Source organism: Zea mays, chromosome 5 (assembly GCF_902167145.1).
Source record: "Zea mays cultivar B73 chromosome 5, Zm-B73-REFERENCE-NAM-5.0, whole genome shotgun sequence".
Lineage (NCBI taxonomy): Eukaryota > Viridiplantae > Streptophyta > Magnoliopsida > Poales > Poaceae > Zea > Zea mays.
In genome coordinates this window covers 72,673,145-72,692,686 of record NC_050100.1, presented here as the reverse complement: position 1 = coordinate 72,692,686, position 19,542 = coordinate 72,673,145, and the positions used below count along the sequence as shown (strand labels likewise).

Below are 19,542 nucleotides of genomic sequence, written 5' to 3'. Positions count from 1 at the left end.
TGAGAGGCAGCTTTTGAAGTTTTTTCTTAAAAAACTATGGCTAGATTTCTGATCATTAGAAGCCAATGATACAAGCACACAGAACCATTTCTTTCAATTTTCCATATAAACTTAGTTTTTATAAGTTTTTAACTTTTTTTAGTAGTTGACTAGAAGCTCAACTAAACAGGATTAATGTTGTCTCTAATATATCGTACATATGGGCATATGGCTATATCAAACACAACTTCGACTGAAGATAGTAGCGGACCTACTATTTAGGCACCACATACCTACCTGGAAGTGCACCTCAAGTCTAAATATGCACGTCTTTTTATATAAAATTAGATATAGTTATTAGTACTTGATAATTTCGTCTAAGCTGTCTTTAGTTTTTGGACCCACCACTAACTGAAGATAGCATGTTTATAGAGTGAAGCTTGAAATATAAATAAAATGAGATATAAGATTGTAAAGAAAAGCAACCGGAGATAAATCTTAGTATTCATCAACAACGTGTGCTTTTGATGACACAGAACAAGCATACGAGACCTATAATACCGTGACATAGTGTTAGGAATTTATATTTTCTTGTGTTTATTTTAATCCCGAAATATGATAGCAGATTTATAACGATATGCACGAACAAGTGTGAAACACCACTAGTCGCAACAATAACATATGCATATATAAAAAATATGCTAATTATAACAAAAAATATATTAAAGTTAACAAATTTAGAGAAAAAAAATTACGTTGTAGAGAGACCAATGCTCAAAAACACTCGTGGCTTCGTTCATACAAGTCAACATCATGTGTTGCTTAAAGTAACATATCACAATTGGTACGAACAGGGGCAGAGGACCCGATATAACACAACCTACGCGGCCCGACCCCTATGGTCTCTGTCTCTCCATGACAAATGGCAACCACGTCGTGAGTTTGCCATACCTTGTTTTTTCTTGCGCTCCGCCACTGGGTACGAGTAGTTATTCACAATTGCGTGCCTCGAACATACACCAAGTGAAAGATGGGACAAGACCAATAAGCAGTCATGATGATGCTCCTGAAAACTTGATCACACACATCTAAAAAGGTCTTCTAAGGCATGCTATTCCAACACTCTATGTGTGCAGAGGATGAGGACGAGACACAACTCGACAAAGAAGATGAGTGATTCTAATGCGTTCGCATTCACGCCAAAAGTTCTGGGTAAGGAAAGAGATGTAATAACAAAAGTTCGAAGATGGATCTATTGTTGTAACATACACCCATTATTTTGTACATTAAAGGTTCATTACACTCCACACCACACCACAATTTGGTGTTGGCAATAGTTTGTAATCTCAATTTATCAATAGTTGCACATAAAATTTATATATATAAGTCGAGTCAACAAATAATCTCTACTACCTATTAAGACAGTAAAGGTAGTCTGCCTCCCCTCGTTCTGCCGTTCTGCCGTTCTGCCATCCATCGATCTGGACCGTCCGTGTCCTATCGTGCGTCTGCGTCTCCCACGCTCCATCCCCCTCCACCGCACGACCGCACCCAAACCCTAACCTTCCCCCACACGACCGCGCCGCCATGGCCTCCCATCGCCTCCACCTCCGCCGCAGGGCGCACCCTCCCTGCCACACCCGGTTTTAGAAGGCAAACCGAATGCGAACCATGTACGTGCCAGGATCAGTTATTCACGTACACAGCAGTTACATAATATGGACATCATCACACAGTGCTCAAAATAGTATTAATAAGGGAAATAGTCGATTACATCATACGTCTGAGACGTCCATATAGTTCTTACAATAAATCAAAGTGCGGAAAAGAAACGTAGATAACGCGGCCTTCACAGGCAGCCGACTGGGGGGTTGCCGCTAACCCACGCCTAGAACTCGTCGTAGTCTTGGAACTCCTGGAAGTCTCCTTCCACAGCTTCATCTTCGCCTGAGCAGTGGTTGCAATGCTGACAACCTGGGGGGGGGGGGGGTTTGGTGTGTAGAGCAAGGGTGAGTACACATCAACATACTCAGCAAGTATCCTGTTTGGCTGTAGTGGACTAGCTTTATGTGGGGATAAGTCAAGCAGTTGCTTTTAGTTGGTCAGGTTATTACTTACTAGTAGAAAGCCAGGTTTTAACATTAACCCAAGTTATTAGCCCAATGTATCCTTTCCAAACGGAAAGAATACCACTTACCAATACCATAATCGTAATCAGAACCATCAATCTCATTGTCACCTGTACCAAAGTATCTCTGATCAAGTATCACTAATCTCTGGAGCTCCCTTGGCCGCTCATAACCGCGAGCACGGCTGATATATCAGTTTCATAACACTCTGCAGAGGTTGTGCACTTTACCCACAAGCCGTGATTCCCTCTCTGGCCCGGGCTTGCAAGACCCTTATTCACTCCCGAGGTGAATGGCCAAGGATTCACTACGAAGCCTTTACAAAGATTCCCCGGGGCTGTAGCCACCCGTTAGGTTTCCTAAATGTACCGCACTCCTCCCCAAGGGACAAATCAACCTTGGCAGAGCGAGCCGCATACACCGAGCCCCATTGACGGCACGACGGCTAAGTGAACTACACCCCGGATCCTCTAATTATTCAGCTAAGGGCACCCCATTCCACCCTCATGGTTGCACTGTTTTCCCGGGCGGTCATCCATTGAACAGGTCCTTACGGAGAGGCACTCGAGAAACCGCTCGAGTCCCCTTAAATGCCACAAGTATAATCATAAATAAGAACGGGAAAACAGCGTATCATAGATAACCACATCATGTTCATTGATTAAAGTTGAGCAATAGCATCAAACTAAGCAGTAATAATCCGACCCAAATAGGTAAACAAGGACATGGATAACAAAAAGCTAGTCAATCCTTAGGTATAAATGTGTGATGCGGGAGGTGAATTAAAGAATGATTAGGACAGAGATAGGTCAAAGGACACTTGCCTCCACCAAACGACTGCTGCTCAGGGGCTTCTCCTGCGAATTCCTCGGGCTCTTCGACCGGATCGTTCTCTATGCGATTGCAAACATACATACATCCATCCACATTTAATACAAAAGAACAGTACACCATACAAGGGAACAAATAAAGTGAGTATGCATCAAGTATGACATTCGATATCGCATTTGTTATGGTTAGAAAGAAACGGGAAAGGGTCTCGCAGGGGGTTAAATCTTATGCACTAACGATCAATTACAATTGGTTCTTAACAAAAGAATTCTGTTACATATACACTAATGGAAACCTAACCATTTTAAGTTGATCAGCATTGCACGAGATAAACAATTAACTACATGAATCAACTAGCATAACGGAATTTTAAATTAAACTTCCTATTTCAATGGCATATGAACAACGATTAGCCTACTTAAAATAAAATAGCTATGATCACAGAAAGTAAATAAAATAAAATAAAAAAAATAAAAAAAAACAGAGGGGGGGGGGGGGGTTGAACCGGCCCTAGGGGCGGTTGAACCGGGCGCGGGCGCGGACGGCGAGCCAGGCGGCCTGGGCGGCTGAGCCGGCCCGGTTGAACCGGCGGCCAGGCGAGCGCGCGGGGGGGTCGGGCTGGCCAGGCGGCCGAGCACGCAGGGGCGGGGGCGCGGCCGGGCGGGCGGCCAGGGCGCGGCCAGGCGGCGCGCCGGCCAGGGCGGCCAGGCGGCCAAGGGGCCGGGCGGGCGGACGGCCGGGCGGCCAGGGGGCGCGCCGGCTGGGGGCACGGCTGGGGGGGCGGGCCGAGCCGGCCATGGCGGCGGCCATGGCGCCGAGCGGCGAGGGGAAAGGGGAGGGGGGATGGGGGAGGGAGGAGAGAGGGAGGAGGGGGGGGGGGGGCTCACCGGCGTTGGGGGGCGACGGCGAGGGGCGACCGGCAGGGGGCGGCGGCCGAGCAGGGGGTGGCGGCGGCTTAGGGCAGGGGCGGGTAGGGGCGGCGCTAGGGGAGAGAGAGGGAAAATGAGAGAGAGGGAGAGGGATTGGGGGGTTTTGGGGAAAATAAAGGGAGGGGGGGCGGCATGGGCCAATTGAGCCCAAAGGGGGACGCCAGGGGCGGCTGGGCCGGCCGGGGTCGGCCCACGGCGCGGGAGAGAGAGAAAAAGAGGAGAGAGAAAGAGAGAGAAAAAAGAAAGAAAAGATCTTCTCCTCATTTTCGAAATCCGATCTTTCTACATGAATGCATTTGCACTTTCAAAGCAATCAAAAGAAATGCAAGGTTCGGCATGGTGCATCAAACAACATAAAGTATTTAGGGTTTTTCTTACACGGGAAATCCAAACCGAATCCCGCGGGAACTTTGGAAAAGGTCAAGGTTTAGCGAGGGGAAAACGAAAAGGAAAAGGTAACGCCCGAATTTGGCGAGTAAAGAAAAGAAAAAATTCAACTGCAAAATTCGGGGCGTTACAAACCTATCCCCCTTAAAAGAATCTCGCCCTCGAGATTCAGGGCTGGCTAGCAAAGAGCTCTGGGTACTTGGCCATCAAATCATCTTCACGCTCCCAGGTTGCTTCTTCCTCAGGGTGGTGATTCCATCTGACTTTGCACATTCTGATGGTCTTCCTTCGGGTGACTCTATCTGCAACCTCAAGGATCTGAGCTGGCTTCTCAACATAGGTCAAGTCCTCCTGGACTTCAAGACCTTCCACTGGCAACTGCTCTTCCGGCACACGCAAGCACTTCTTCAACTGAGACACATGAAAGACATCATGCACAGCAGACAAATTCTCGGGCAAACTGAGCTGATAGGCCACTTCTCCTCGTCTTGCAAGAATCTGATACAGACCAATGTAGCGGGGTGCTAGCTTGCCTTTCACTCCGAATCTCCTGACTCCTCTGATCGGTGATACTTTCAGATAAACAAAGTCTCCGACTTCGAAACTCAGCTCTCTTCTTCTTGTGTCTGCATATCTTCGCTGCCTCGATTGCGCTATCTTCAGATTCTCTCGAACCATCTTGATGTTCTCTTCGGCTTCGAGCAAAATGTCTGGCCCAAACACTTGCTTTTCTCCAGGCTGATCCCATTGCAACGGAGTTCTACAACTCCTTCCATAAAGAGCCTGAAACGGTGACATCTTCAAACTGGCCTGGTAACTATTGTTATAGGAAAACTCTGCATAAGGCAATCGCTTGTCCCATCCGGACTGATCTTGCAACGCACAGGCTCTCAACATGTCTTCAAGAATTTGATTGGTCCTTTCAGTCTGGCCATCTGTCTGCGGGTGATAAGCTGAACTGAAATTCAGATGCGTGCCCAAGGCTTCATGCAACTGCTGCCAGAAATGAGAGGTGAACTGCGTTCCTCTGTCTGACACTATCTTCTTTGGCACACCATGAAGACTAGGGCTGGAAACGAGCCGAGCCGAGCCAGGCTCGGCTCGGCTCGGTGAGGCTCGGTGGAATAGCGAGCCGAGCCAGGCTCGGCTCGGTCACTTACCGAGCTCGGTAATGAGGCTCGGCTCGGCTCGATATAGGCTCGCGAGCCGGCTCGGCTCGGCTCGCGAGCCTGCACACTCAAGTACTCAACAACATTAATTATAGTCATTAGCTCAAATTTGAAGCACAATATGTTCCATGTAATAAAAAATTATGTCCCTGCACTCTAGTTCCTTGTGAGTTGTGACCAAAACAACACAATTACACACTGGTTAACGGAGATTCGAGTAAGCAGTAGTTTGGACCGAGCCTCGAGCCGGCTCGCGAGCCTCACCGAGCCGGCTCGGCTCGGCTCGTTAGTGTAGCGAGCCGTAGAATTAGGCTCGGCTCGGGCTCGTTTAGGCTCGCGAGCCTCACCGAGCCGAGCCGAGCCTGATCGAGCCCGAGCCGGCTCGCAAGCCTCGAGCTTTTTTTCCAGCCCTAATGAAGACAAACGATCCGAGACATATACAACTCTGCCAATACTGCACTGTTGTAGCTGGTCTTGACAGGTATGAAGTGGGCTGACTTGGTCAAACGGTCCACTACTACCCAAATGGAATCGTAGCCGGCTCGAGTGCGAGGCAATCCGACTATGAAATCCATACCGATTTCATCCCATTTCCACTGAGGGATCTGCAACGGTTGCAACAATCCAGCAGGTCTCTGGTGCTCTGCCTTAATTCTTCGACAACTATCGCACATAGCCACATGCTCTGCGATTTCCCTCTTCATTCCGTACCACCAGAATTTCTTCTTCAGATCCTGATACATCTTCTCACTACCAGGGTGAATCGAATAGGCTGTCTCATGAGCTTCCTTAAGAATCAACTCCCGAATGGACTGGACATTGGGAACACACAAGCGATCTTTGAACCATATCACGCCTTCTGCATCTTCTCGAAAATCTTTGCCTCTGCCATCTAGAATCAGTCACCGGATCTCATTGATCTTCTCATCATTCTTCTGCGCTTCTTTGATTTCGCGCTCCAAGGTAGGTTCCAACTCAACCGTGACTCCTCGCGAATTGTTCAGAAATCCGAGACTCAACCTGTCAAACTCTTTGGCCAACTCATAAGGCATCGGACGAGCAACCATCAGATTGACTTGACTTTTTCTGCTCAAAGCATCTGCCACTACGTTTGCTTTGCCTGGATGGTAATGAATCTCCAACTCATAATCTTTGATTAACTCTAACCATCTTTGTTGCCTCATGTTCAGCTCTGTCTGAGTGAATATGTACTTCAGACTCTTATGATCTGTGTAAACATCGCATTTCTGTCCATACAGATAGTGCCTCCATGTCTTCAGTGCGTGAACCACTGTTGCCAACTCTAGATCATGGATTGGGTAATTCTTCTCATGAACCTTCAACTGTCGGGACGAGTAAGCCACAACTCTTCCCTCTTGCATCAACACACATCCCAAACCTGTGTAGCAAGCATCACAATACACCGAGAAGGGCTTGTGCACATCAGGCAAGACTAGGACAGGCGCTGTAGTCAACTTCTCTTTCAGCGCTTCAAAGGCCTCTTGACATTTCTGGGTCCACTTGAACTCAACTTTGTTGCCTAGCAACGCTGTCATTGGTTTCGCAATCTTCGAAAACCCTTCAATGAATCGCCGATAATATCCGGCCATTCCAATGAAACTCTTGATTCCTCTAGCATCTGTTGGCGCTTTCCAGTTCAAAATGTCTGCCACTTTCTTCGGATCCACAGCCAACCCTTCTTTGTTGATTATGTGACCCAAGAACAGGACTTCACTGATCCAGAACTCACATTTACTCAACTTTGCATACAACTGGTGCTCTCGCAATCTCCGCAACACCATCCTCAAATGATCTGCATGCTCTTCTTCGCTTTGAGAATAAACCAGAATATCATCAATGAATACCACCACAAACTTATCAAGGTAATCCATGAATACACTGTTCATCAAGTTCATAAAGAATGCTGGCGCGTTGGTCAAACCAAAAGACATCACTGTGAACTCATACAACCCATACTTGGAAATGAATGCCGTCTTCGGGATGTCCGAAGGTCGGATCCTGAGCTGATGATAACCTGACCTCAGATCAATCTTGGAGAACACACTGGCTCCTCTCAACTGGTCGAACAGATCTTCTATTCTGGGCAAGGGATACTTGTTCTTGATCGTGACCTCATTCAAAGCTCGGTAATCGATGCACATCCTCTTGGTGCCATCTTTCTTCTCCACAAACAGGACAGGGGCGGCCCAAGGCGAGGTGCTTGGCCGGATGTAACCTTTCTCTGACAGCTCATCAATTTGCTTCTTAAGTTCATCCAACTCTGGTCCAGATATTCTGTAAGCTCTCTTAAAGATAGGGGCGGTTCCAGGAAGAAGCTCTATGGCAAACTCAACTTTCCGCTCTGGTGGCATACCCGGTAAATCCTTTGGAAACACATCTGGGAATTCAGACACAACCTTGATACTCTCAATTGGGTCTGCTTCACTGCTATCAACAGCTATCTGATAACAACTTCCTTTCTTTGGCTCAGGCGAGACTAACTCAGTCACCACTTCCTCTCCTAGTGGAGACACCAACTTGATTGTCCTTTTATCACAGCTGATAACTGCCTGATACTTATCTAGCCAATTCATCCCTAGGATGACATCTATTCCCTGAGTACCCATTACTATAAGGTTGGCGGGAAACGTTATCCCCCTTATTTCCACACTTATATTTAAACAAATGCTATCAGCTCGAATTCTACCACCGGCTGAGTCAATTTGAATAGGGGTTGACATGGTAGTAATTGGAAGATTATGTGCTTCTACCCATGATGCAGTAATGAAAGAATGCGTTGCTCCAGTATCAAATAACACTTCTGCAATATGGGAGTCGACTGGGAACATACCTACTATCATGCCGGGGGTCTCCTGAACTGCTTCAGCCTCCAAATGGTTCAGCCTTCCATGATTATAGCGCGGCTGAGGGCGATTGCCTGCTCCAGGCTGAGACACATTCTGCTTTGCTGGGGCATTGGGGCCTGACTGCTGCTGGGCTGCCTTCTTCGGACATTGCATCACCCAATGGCCCTGCTCTCCACAGTGGAAACATGCCCTGTTTCCAACCTGAGCTGGTGCTGCCTGACTGTTCTGCTGATTTGCTGGGGCAGGAAGACGAGGTGCTTGCTGATTCTGCCTTTGAAACTGACCTCCTGACTGATTGCTCTGACGGTTCTGGTACTGATGCTGAGGATACTGCCTTTGAAACTGCTGATGCTGCTGAGGTGGACGCTGGTTCTGCCTGAACTGCTGAGGTTGATTGCCTGAGAAACGAGGACGGCTGCTGCTTCCAGGCTGGGGTCCACTGATCTTACGCTTACGATCTTCCATCTCCTTGCGCTTTCTCTCTGTCATGATTGCTCTGTCAATCAGGTGCTGGAATGTCGGGAAGGTGTGATTCATCAGTTGGTACTGCAGAGGGTTAACCAAGCCTCTCAGAAAACGGTATTGTCGCTTGGCGTCGGTGTTGACATCTTCAGGAGCATAGCGAGACAATTGCAGAAACTTGTCCCGGTACTCACTGACAAACAATGGCCCTTGCTTGAGGGCCAGGAACTCCTCCTTCTTCACTGTCATCAGACCTGCAGGAACATGGTACTGACGAAAGCTACCTCTGAATTCTTCCCAGGTGATGGTGTCGGGGTTGGCATGGGTGGCGAGGTAAGACTCCCACCATGATTGGGCTGCTCCTCTCAACAGACGGGGACCATACAGAACTTTCTCCCTGTCATCACACTGAGCGGTATGCAACTCCCGCTCCACAGTGCGCAGCCAATCTTCAGCATCCATGGGGTCAGAAGAGTGAGCGAACGTTGGTGGATGACCTCTCATGAATTCAGCACGCTTGTCTCTGGGCATCTGAGGCATCTGAGGCTGAGGTGGTGCTTGCTGCTGCTGCTGCTGCTGCTGCTGAATGGCGGCCAAGGTCTGACCGATGGCTTGAACTGCCTGAGTCTGCATCAGAAACATCTGCTCGATGGACATCGGGGGCGAGGGTGGCAGCTGCTGCTGCTGGGGCGCCTCATCCTGTTGACCGGCTTGCTCCTGCTGAGCACGCCTTCCTCCTCTACGCCTGTTCTCTGACATCTGCAGAATGCAACCACACATCAGAACTGATCTGGCAGATCTTGCAGCATAAGAAAAGAGAATAGAATTCTTCAACAGCACTGAGCAGGTGAGCATCTTCACTGATCTCCAACACAGACCACACAGCTTCTCAGATAAAGAGGAAAGTGGAATAAAAGGTTTCCCAACTATATAACTAACTTTATTAACCTACTAGGTAAACCAAAATACAGGGGATACCCATACTCTGGTGACAATCATTACAAAGATCCAAACCAAACATAGTTCATCATGACAAACATAAATGCACAGGATATAGCAAACTACCCTGTCTAACTAAGACAAACTAAGACTGAGACTAACGCTAAGACTGAAGCTTCTACGTATATTTTTCGTATTAATTACAAGATCCAACTCTAACGATCTATGGTTCTAGAGTTATCTTGGTCTTGCAGGCGGGATTGCCATAAGACTGGTGTCCACGCTGAGGTGAGCGGTACGGGTGCTGAGTCCCAACGGGAGCGGGGGAACCACCATCCAAATAACGACGTTCCGCGCGCTCAGCCCGCAGCAGGGCGATCTCAGCACGAGCCCTACTCAGCTCGTCTAATGCATGGTCCAGCTCCGTGTTTAGCACGACGGCTAGGTTGACTGTGCTGCTCAACCTAGGATTGCCCTCACCGACAGGTGAGACAATCACGCCTCCTGTGCTGCCAGATGGACGGCGGGGGTAATACTTCAGGTCAAGACCGTCAGCTGCCCCACCGAAAACCGAGCAGTAGTGCGAAAGCGCACGCCGTGCAGCATCTTGCATGGCTGCCTCAGCTGAGTCCCGTTCAGAGATAGAATAGTGCTCTGAACAGGCCTCCGCACCCTGGAGACTGTCCTCAGGGCAGCGCACCAAGCAAGTCGCCTCCCAGCGGTCCGGGTAGACCCCGCGACTATGCTGGTAGACCACACAGCGATACTCGACGGACCAAGTATGCCGGTCAAATGCCCGACGTAGCAGGGTGTCGAGCGCATCGTGGAAGTGACACCCGCGAGCAGCGTCGCGAGTGATGGGTCGAGCAACCCATCCTTCCGGCTCAGGGTTAGCAGAGAAGTCGGTGTCGTGGCTCGAGCTGTCGTCGCCATCTCCGTCGTCTGGGTCTCCTCCAGCAGCTACTCCAGAAGCTGGGGCGCCCAGTGGTGGTGCAGGGGGCGGCTCCAGAGGAAGCACAGGGGAGCAGCTCCTCACAGACTCTATCTCCTGGTGGAGCGAGAAAGAAGAGCTCTGCTGCTCCTGTCGTCGACGTTCCTGCTCCTCACGCAGGCGGTGGTGTAGTCTCTCCAAGTGGCTGGACTGTCCGGCCACGGGACGGCGAAGTGGACGCTCAGCAAGGCGGGAGGGTAAGAAGGGGATGACTGACTTTCGTGCAGTGTGTCTAAGTCGAGCCATCTACAAAAGACATCGCAAGCAAAAGGGTGAGAACAGAATTAATATGACCAGCAAGTAATAAGTAAATGAAGGATCAGAATGAAACACAATTTTTTTTAGCAAGGTATAATATATAGTAGAACATAGGTTTGGTCGGTAGGACCAACTTTTGAAGGGATATCAAAGTCAAGGTAGGGACAGAGGTCTATAATCCTTAGAACGACCATTCTACTCTAGGTTAGCGGTCCTACAGTCAGCACGGCTTTGATACCACTTATGTCACACCCGGTTTTAGAAGGCAAACCGAATGCGAACCATGTACGTGCCAGGATCAGTTATTCACGTACACAGCAGTTACATAATATGGACATCATCACACAGTGCTCAAAATAGTATTAATAAGGGAAATAGTCGATTACATCATACGTCTGAGACGTCCATATAGTTCTTACAATAAATCAAAGTGCGGAAAAGAAACGTAGATAACGCGGCCTTCACAGGCAGCCGACTGGGGGGTTGCCGCTAACCCACGCCTAGAACTCGTCGTAGTCTTGGAACTCCTGGAAGTCTCCTTCCACAGCTTCATCTTCGCCTGAGCAGTGGTTGCAATGCTGACAACCTGGGGGGGGGTTTGGTGTGTAGAGCAAGGGTGAGTACACATCAACATACTCAGCAAGTATCCTGTTTGGCTGTAGTGGACTAGCTTTATGTGGGGATAAGTCAAGCAGTTGCTTTTAGTTGGTCAGGTTATTACTTACTAGTAGAAAGCCAGGTTTTAACATTAACCCAAGTTATTAGCCCAATGTATCCTTTCCAAACGGAAAGAATACCACTTACCAATACCATAATCGTAATCAGAACCATCAATCTCATTGTCACCTGTACCAAAGTATCTCTGATCAAGTATCACTAATCTCTGGAGCTCCCTTGGCCGCTCATAACCGCGAGCACGGCTGATATATCAGTTTCATAACACTCTGCAGAGGTTGTGCACTTTACCCACAAGCCGTGATTCCCTCTCTGGCCCGGGCTTGCAAGACCCTTATTCACTCCCGAGGTGAATGGCCAAGGATTCACTACGAAGCCTTTACAAAGATTCCCCGGGGCTGTAGCCACCCGTTAGGTTTCCTAAATGTACTGCACTCCTCCCCAAGGGACAAATCAACCTTGGCAGAGCGAGCCGCATACACCGAGCCCCATTGACGGCACGACGGCTAAGTGAACTACACCCCGGATCCTCTAATTATTCAGCTAAGGGCACCCCATTCCACCCTCATGGTTGCACTGTTTTCCCGGGCGGTCATCCATTGAACAGGTCCTTACGGAGAGGCACTCGAGAAACCGCTCGAGTCCCCTTAAATGCCACAAGTATAATCATAAATAAGAACGAGAAAACAGCGTATCATAGATAACCACATCATGTTCATTGATTAAAGTTGAGCAATAGCATCAAACTAAGCAGTAATAATCCGACCCAAATAGGTAAACAAGGACATGGATAACAAAAAGCTAGTCAATCCTTAGGTATAAATGTGTGATGCGGGAGGTGAATTAAAGAATGATTAGGACAGAGATAGGTCAAAGGACACTTGCCTCCACCAAACGACTGCTGCTCAGGGGCTTCTCTTGCGAATTCCTCGGGCTCTTCGACCGGATCGTTCTCTATGCGATTGCAAACATACATACATCCATCCACATTTAATACAAAAGAACAGTACACCATACAAGGGAACAAATAAAGTGAGTATGCATCAAGTATGACATTCGATATCGCATTTGTTATGGTTAGAAAGAAACGGGAAAGGGTCTCGCAGGGGGTTAAATCTTATGCACTAACGATCAATTACAATTGGTTCTTAACAAAAGAATTCTGTTACATATACACTAATGGAAACCTAACCATTTTAAGTTGATCAGCATTGCACGAGATAAACAATTAACTACATGAATCAACTAGCATAACGGAATTTTAAATTAAACTTCCTATTTCAATGGCATATGAACAACGATTAGCCTACTTAAAATAAAATAGCTATGATCACAGAAAGTAAATAAAATAAAATAAAAAAAATAAAAAAAACAGAGGGGGGGCGGTTGAACCGGCCCTAGGGGCGGTTGAACCGGGCGCGGGCGCGGACAGCGAGCCAGGTGGCCGGGGCGGCTGAGCCGGCCCGGTTGAACCGGCGGCCAGGCGAGCGCGCGGGGGGGTCGGGCTGGCCAGGCGGCCGAGCACGCAGGGGCGGGGGCACGGCCGGGCGGGCGGCCAGGGCGCGGCCAGGCGGCCAAGGGGCCGGGCGGGCGGACGGCCGGGCGGCCAGGGGGCGCGCCGGCTGGGGGCACGGCTGGGGGGGGCGGGCCGAGCCGGCCATGGCGGCGGCCATGGCGCCGAGCGGCGAGGGGAAAGGGGAGGGGGGATGGGGGAGGGAGGAGAGAGGGAGGAGGGGGGGGGCTCACCGGCGTTGGGGGGCGACGGCGAGGGGCGGCCGGCAGGGGGCGGCGGCCGAGCAGGGGGCAGCGGCGGCTTAGGGCAGGGGCGGGTAGGGGCGGCGCTAGGGGAGAGAGAGGGAAAATGAGAGAGAGGGAGAGGGATTGGGGGGTTTGGGGGAAAATAAAGGGAGGGGGGGCGGCATGGGCCAATTGAGCCCAAAGGGGGGCGCCAGGGGCGGCTGGGCCGGCCGGGGTCGGCCCACGGCGCGGGAGAGAGAGAAAAAGAGGAGAGAGAAAGAGAGAGAAAAAAGAAAGAAAAGATCTTCTCCTCATTTTCGAAATCCGATCTTTCTACATGAATGCATTTGCACTTTCAAAGCAATCAAAAGAAATGCAAGGTTCGTTATGGTGCATCAAACAACATAAAGTATTTAGGGTTTTTCTTACACGGGAAATCCAAACCGAATCCCGCGGGAACTTTGGAAAAGGTCAAGGTTTAGCGAGGGGAAAACGAAAAGGAAAAGGTAACGCCCGAATTTGGCGAGTAAAGAAAAGAAAAAATTCAACTGCAAAATTCGGGGCGTTACACTCCCCCTCGCCATGGACCTCCCTAAGGCGTCGGAGTCCTCCGTCCCCACGCCTCACCAGACCCGCCGTAATCGCCTCCCCTGCCTCCTATGCTCATCAGCGCTGAGAAGCCCACGGCAGCGTAGGCCGGCAGGATGGTTGGGCCGGCGTCGAAACACGCATCTTGGCCGGTGAGCACAAAGACGACGACGAGCCGACGACGGAATCGAATCTGAGGAAGGCAAGATCCACCCACGATAGGCACGGCCGGACGGGGTTCTCGATCTAGCTGAGCAGCATCCCCGCCTCATCCGCGTCATCGCGCACTCATTTGTCCATCTCTCTCGTGTCTCCGTTCTTCCTCCGCATCCGGTTGTTGCGCCTTCGTCTGCCCCCGCCCTTGGTGCCCTGGTCACCGCCGGAGCGCCACGTCTACGCCTCGATCCCGGTATGTCCTCCTCCCAAACCTCGCTACTCTTGCCAGATCTGGGTGGGATAGGTAAACGAAAACACCCACCTGGCGATGTCGCTCGCGCCAGCCACCGACTTCGACTCCATCGTCGAAGCCTTCGGGTACAACGAGTTGGCGATTGCGCGATGCCTGGGAGCTCCAACCGCGCGCCCACGGATTTCAACTCCCCTGCTGCTGGTAGGAACAGGAATACCCTACGATGGCTTCTCGGGCTCCTTCAGGTCACCCCAGATTGATGTCGTCATCGACACTGGAAACCCCTTTTTCAACTGCATTGTCATGGCGACAATTTGGTTCCCTTAATTCCCTAGGCGGTTCAGGTTTGGGCAAAATATTTCATTCTGGTTGTGTTCTCTACAGGGGGAATACAATGGGAAGCGGTGCAGATCGACCAAGTGCGGTGGCATGGAGGACAACCCGAGAATGGTGGAAAGAAGCAGGGGAAGGACAGCGCAACGAAGCCCCCTAGCTGCCCAAGGACTACATCCATGTCTGGGCAAGGTGTGGCGAGCAAGGCATGGCGAGGCGATGGACTGTCACAACCTCGTGGAGAGGGTACATTTCCCTAAGGCTCTGTTGCACTATTATTTCTTTGCATCGTCATCCTTGCTGGCTACAAAGATTCGTGTGTTGAGTTTTTTCCTTGCTTCTTATGGATAATTCATGTGAGAAGGGAGAAGATCAGCTAGCGGATGAAGCCGCTGCAGGATCTCGTGCTGGGTTGCAACAAGGTAACCGAGAAGACACTCTCACTCACTCACTCAATTAACATCAGGCACTTGCTGTCACTCGAGTAGTTTGGCGCGCTCACGGACTGGGACCCGAACCTGGTGGACCCGTGCACGTGGTTTCACGTCGTGTGTGACGGCGACAACTGCGTCATCCGCCTGTGAGTGATCTGTGCTACGACGCGCTAGCCGCTTCTTTCTTGCATGCGTGTCTTTTGATTGTTGCCGCCCTCTTCGATTTCGATCTTGGATCGCCTATTTTGTTCGTGTAGACAGTTGTGCACCAATCGCCCATTGACGTGAGATGTACTACTCGAATAGACGAAAATCTTTCACAGTAGATTGCATGACTAATGAGATACACATGTAGTGATTTCAGGCTAAAGAAGCTGCTGAATCAACTTTCAAGGATGGAAAACAGCTACTGGTTCGCTTCAAACTGATAATTTAATTGAATTCTTTTTATTTTGTGTGTGTCTCAACTATTAAGAGGCTGTGATGCATATACAGGAAATCGAGTTCCCTACAGCTGGACTACAAACCGTACCAGGTTCGAGATTGATGACCATTTAATTTTTTGTTTTATCGAAAGTGCAGATATTAAGAAGAAAATAGAAATAGTCCAAATTCTAAAATGGACTCAGTTACAAGGAAACCCTCCTAAGGAGGCCTAAAACAAAGATCCATAATGTAAGCTAAGAAACTGTCCCCAAAAAATGACCATTTAATTTGTGTACCTACTCCCTCTGATTCTGAACATAAGTTGTTTTAGATTTGTGCATATGAACTGAGGAAGTATTGAAGTGGTATTACTGCCGTGCACTTATTACATATTGCAAAAGATACCACCACCATAGGTGATAGCATTCAGTTAGCAAAGGCATAAGCGTGCCCTTGATATAGGCAATATGATGAGGGGGTGACTTAATCCCTTTACCTGAGGTCGTTCTTCTCTTGTATCCTGAGTTACTGTAATATGTAGCTTTGTTGGCGGTGGGACTGAGGTGTGCGTTGTACTTCACTCTACTTTTCTTTTAATGAAATGATATGTAGCTTTCCTATGTGTTCAAGAAAAAAATGGCATAAGCGTGGAGAATAAAATTATGGCCAGTTGTCTGGAAACTCTGATGATTTACACTTAAAAAGTATGAAAATATAAAATGACTTATATTCAATTTGGAGGGTGTGACAGGCCCAAAGCCTCCAACAGGACACAGGAACAGAGTATCACACAAGAGCACAAGTGTTTTGGTGGCTAGGATGACTTAACATTTTCTGGTTTTCTCTTCTATTAATAAATATAGCTAATATGAGCTACAAATCAGGCTGTGATGGCCCCTAATAAATGCAGAATATTACCCAACTAATCAGCCTATTACTACCTATTACTCCATGCTGAAATTTAGCTGAAGTAAATATTATGAACCTAGACACTAACATGCACCTGGACATGATTATTTCCAACAGGGTGTACCTTGGTTCTACTTAGTGAAAACCTTCTACTTTGTTTCTATTCTTACTTTTAGGTGATGGCGAAGGAGGAAATGCTTCACAGTAGATTTTGAGCATAGATTTATAACATTACCATATCAACGGTTATAAAATCAACGCTATCTTTAAAAAACACTTTCTACATAATTCAGTTGGTGTTATTTTTTGCAACCGCATACGTATACATTTTGAATTTACTGATATTCAAAATTTACAGAGTAGTTAGGATTGTATTTGTTTGAGATCTTAATTTGAAGAAAACATCATAGTTAGAATTGCATTCCTTTCTTCTATTATGATTGTATCTGCTGTATACAAGCATTTTGCAAAACTACTACTACTACTCGATTTGTTTGCTCTAAACTGCATCTTTGTCGACAGGGATCTCGGGAGACTGAACCAGTTGGGTCCTCTGGCACCCGAGCTGGGACAACTGGATCAGCTGCATACATGTTTGCTCTTCTGATCCTTCTGCTGTGCTTCGGGCCTGGAAATTTTTCCTGTCCACTGTACTGTACATGTCAGTGAACGAGATATCAGTATCACTGACCCCTGAAATTCTGAATAATAGTGAAATTTTCGGGAACAGCATCAGTGGACCAATCCCATCAGAGTTCGGTAGCCTGGCGAACCTAATCAGCCTGGACCTGTCCAAAACAGCATCTCAGGAGCTATACCCGCAGCCCTCGAGAACGCCAAGTCCCTAAAGTTCCTGTGAGTCCGGGAATACAATGGTTAGTTTCATCAGTTGCCATTGGTTCTGTTCTTGCGTGAACGTTTCTTCAACTCTGTCGGCAGGCGTTTGGATCACAATCGCCTGAAGGGGCCGATCCCAAGGGAGCTTGCTGGGCTGCCCAATCTTGGAATTGTGTGAGTACTATCTACGTGAGCTGTGCAGCTGCATTTTGCTCTCTACGGTGACTGTAGCAGTTGCGGCGAACCCAGTTCAGCCATGCCTTAACATTCTTCTTCTTCTTTTGTGCTTCTGCAGAGATTTCTCCAACAACGACCTTTGTGGCGCGATCCCGACAGACGGAGCATTCCAAAACATTCCCCGTAGCAGGTAGTCCGAGCTTCCTCCATGAGTTCATGATGTTCAGAGTCCTCCCATGCAACATACAACAGGTATTCAGGTAGCCGTAGCTGATGTCTCGCCTAAGAAGATCTTGTCAAAATTCCAGTAAACATATAATCAGAATAAATCTGCCCTGCCAAAAAGGCATTTCCAGTGGAACACTTTATGGTACAACATACATGACTGTCATAATGTTGCATTTCAGCCTGGCATTCTCTCCTTTTGTTGTTCCATTTTTTGCCGCGTACATTTGTCACGTTTTCTAGGGAGCCAGCTCCTCGAAATTCTAGGGTGCCCGGTGCCGCTGGAAACCGAGTGAAGCCGGCAGCCGTCGTCGAGGAGGGTGCCGCTGCCGCTGCGTCGTAGTCTCTAGTAAGATCCTCGTGTCCTGATCGTTCCGGTGCTGTCTGGCTTTCCATTATGCTTGTTTGCCCTTGAAGCGTTTGATGCAATGCCTCAACCCACTATGCGCTGAGGGGCTGTCGCCTGTCGGTATACCAAATTTAGATGCTTGTTTCTGATCCAACAATCTAACATAATGGAATGACTTAGTTTTCTTATAATGAAGAAACAAGCTAAGATTTTGTGGTTGCGTTTAATTTGTGTTGCTTTTCCTACTACTTACCTGGTAAGCTCTTATATTCTTTACTTGGTTCTCCATGTAACATAATGGTGGGTGCAGCTGCTGCCCCAAATGATATTATGACGGATAGCTCTTAAAAGTGTTCGAAAATCAGAGTATTAAGTCTTTATGCGAACTCTACACCGTTTGTTCCTGTTTGTGAATCCCTATTGCCTGAGTCACTCATCAAATAAATTGTATGTCGTTGCTATGAACTGAGTCCCTTATCAAATAAATTGTATGCCATCCCAATGCACGGGTATTGTACTATAGTAATTCAAGTGTGCATATAATTAAATACAAGATTACTGCACTTGTTCTTTATTCGTGTTAATTATTTTTCTTGAATTTTGAATACTACAGCTACACCTCATCCACCTTGCGCTCGCCAATCTGGTGTGTTTCGCCTCTTGCTCACCACCTATTCGAGCAAATGCTCACATGGCTCGTTCAGAGCTCCTCCTCATAGTGGGTAGTGATTGCTCAACTATCAGATCGGAACTATGTAAGCGCTGGATGTTGTAGTGTACAGGCTGTATGAGTTTAGGTTCTTTGTTCTTGTTGATTATACTTTTTGTTTTCATACACTTGCATTTTACTTTTTAGTTTCACAGTGTATATCATAAAATTCATTTTGCACATGCTTGGATGCTCGTTCAATAGGGATAATCTCATTACAATGCCTTGACCTTACAGTGAGCTGCTCCTCGTCGACGCATGCCAACACATTCCCGGGGACCCATCCACCTCCTTCTCCGTCTTCACGGTAACCACATTGCCCTTTGTCCAGCAGATTGTAGGTAGTATAGATCTTGTTCGGCTTTTCACCTCTTTTTTCTTAAGAGAATAGAAATAGTTGTTGCGTTGTTTTGTATGCGATAGGCCAGTGCATGCATGGTGGAGCATGACGACTGAAAAAACAATTTTTACCTTTGATCCTAAGCATCACATCTTAACTATATGGCGTTATGAAAACAACATATCAAATTTCATCTCATGCTGTGTTTTGGCGGTAGCTTGATGATGGTATACCGTTGATGGCTGATTCTTTTTTCTTCTGATAGCCATCTTACAGTTCCCATTGTGCTTTGTTGATTTATAGCTGCCATATACGCAAGGGAGAATATGTTGAACAATGTCTTGCGTGCCATTCCAACATGTTTCTGCAGGGTGGAGTGGCTTGTCGTGCTCCCACGTGCGCTTGTTGCAGCGTTCGTCAAGACCGATAAAGATTTCTAGGCTATGGGTAAGT

At 48.1% G+C, this 19,542-nt stretch overlaps 1 pseudogene; it reads left to right on the top strand.

Annotated features, from left to right (window-relative positions):
* Positions 1 to 14,425: 14,425 nt before the first annotated feature.
* LOC109939703 (leucine-rich repeat protein 1-like) lies at positions 14,426 to 18,034 on the top strand (annotated as a pseudogene).
* Positions 18,035 to 19,542: the final 1,508 nt, after the last annotated feature.